This window comes from Aplysia californica, unplaced genomic scaffold (genome assembly GCF_000002075.1).
Source record: "Aplysia californica isolate F4 #8 unplaced genomic scaffold, AplCal3.0 scaffold01067, whole genome shotgun sequence".
NCBI lineage: Eukaryota > Metazoa > Mollusca > Gastropoda > Aplysiida > Aplysiidae > Aplysia > Aplysia californica.
This window is the reverse complement of record NW_004798337.1, coordinates 212285-214707: the sequence shown is the minus strand read 5'-3', so window position 1 is coordinate 214707 and position 2423 is coordinate 212285.

Sequence of the window (2423 nt, the reverse complement as noted above, 5' to 3'; positions counted from 1 at the left end):
TATTATAGTACGGCCAAACATTCGTAGTGCAACTTATTGCAAATGTTACCTTAATACCAAACATAGACTCTCCAACTTTTGCACAATGACTTGTATCAATAGTTTTTCTTAACAGATCAATATTTTTGTACACACAACTGTTACTTGTATTCTAGAAAATTCCTAAAATAATATATGTGAGGCAGCGTGGTGGAATCAGGCTCTCATCAATTTTTGGGCATGTAGAGTTATTGGTATCATCTTAAAGCTTGTTCACTTGTCTTTATTTGGATGAAAAAAATATCCATTTATCTTGAATACAAGTTGAGATCATTAGCGAAAGAAGGAGGTGGGGGTCACCTGTTTTCAGAAGTAAAATTAGAGAGGAAATGGCCGCCAAAGATTAGTTATTTCCTTAGCTTAAGAGTCCGTGGTAACTGAAAATTTACATTCTTTGTGCTTTTAATCAACGCTTTTCAGAAAAATCCACTCAGAAATGAGTTCTTTAAAGGGCATGAAAGGTGTTGAGCCAAAAAACAAAATTTTTTTAAAATTCACAAACCTGCGAAAAAATGCAAGTTTCTTCACTTTGATTATTTTGACGAGAGCCTGATTCCACAACGCTGCCTCACATATACTAATTGAAATATCAAGTGGGTGGTTTTTACAGATTCTAAAAGGTTTATAGCTGGGGCAATATTGCTTTTAAAAGCTAGTCTGTCATCTTTTTCTAATCGTGACATTATATATGCTTATTCTGCTGCACTTGTTCTGCAAAAAATGTGTTCACTATAAAATTAATTTCTTATAAAAAGTTTTGCCATTGGAAAGCTGTGATGTTGGCCATATATTTATACATATACAAAATGTGTATGATCTCGGGAAGAGCTGTGAACTAGTCCCATCTTCCAAGTGGCACAGGTTTAGATCTATAGTATTTTATATAAATTTATGAAGCAAAGTTTTTTAAAATCTTGCCTCAAATGTTGAGGAAAAATATAAATATTAAGTTAAAAACAAAATTGATACAAATTGCGGAACAAAGTTACAAAGTATGGGTGACACAGATTCACCTGTTAAAGAGATATAAATCATACATTTACATTTCACTTTCTACAGGAAAAAATACTTAGTCAATTAAGTAAAAAAAGCAACTAAATTAGGAAGTTTGGGTTGATATTTGTCGTTGTTTTGTTATTTGTTGTTATCTCGACAAAGATAAATATCGAAAGTAAGGGTGGCCATTTTGTTTTCTCGATTGAAAATCAGTTGGGGGAAGTCCCCTATTTTCAACAGAGCGCAAAAACAACATCTATTTCTCCTTCAGCTACTATAATCAGATCAACATCATAACTTCACAAAATTAAATTAAAGCCTTGCGGAACTGAACAGACCTTTCGGCTTCAGGGCAGCATCCGTGGTAAGCCTTAAGATTAGGCAGTTTGATTTTTAAAAAAAGAAATTAGTTTGAGTCTAGAATTACATCTCACTCTCAGGTGATAGAGGGTGCTGTACGTAACTTGCACTAAACCTTTTAAATTTTGAAAATATTTTGCGGCCAGTTTGTTGGCGGTACAACAGGGTAAATTTACAGTAGTTTAATATGGATCATATAATAACTGAGACAGTTGGCGGATGGCAGATGGGGGTGTAAAGGCTTAAATACTATGTTTTTAGTTTTAATAAGAGTTGTACGGCACTTGCAACACAATAAGGTCATCATAAAGGAGGAGGAGAGATCAAGGATGATAGATGTTTGATATGAAAGAAGTTCAGAAGCAAACCACACCAGAGCACCTGCCAACCACCCACAAATACTATGTTTATAATAAGGATAGTCTTGTCATATAAATTGGCAAAACCCGGCGGTAAGTGGGGCTGGCAAAATATTCAGGTTCGACTGTGTATAATATATGTACGTGTGTATGTTCTTACCGTAGAGTCGACTGCTTCACTGATTATAAGAATAAATTGGACCTCAGTCAGGCTGTCTCAGTCTGTGTATCCACAGGAATAAGGAATCTGGAAGAGAATTAGATCTAGATCTAGTCAAAATGAATGATGTGTAGAATAATAAATAATAATACGGATAGCAGAAAGGACCTAGACATTATGCAAAACTAAATAATACTCAATATATAACACACTTCTTACTGACTTCTAGGCCTACTTCTTGCTGGTCAACAAGGTCAAAGAACTGAACATCAAGCTGTTTTCACTAATTGACGCACAAAGTCAAACAGGAAAGCGATGATTAAAAAAATGAAGTGAGCCGTTGGAGGCTATTCGGATTCAAATTCCAGTGCGCGTGCGCAATCACCGGTTGTACTGTAAGTGTAAGCAAAGTCTACTAGATCTATACTCGAGTCCGAATAGTCTCCCGTTGCCGTTGCTATTCAGACTTTAAACTACTGGTAGGCTATAACATTGCGTTTCACGACTAC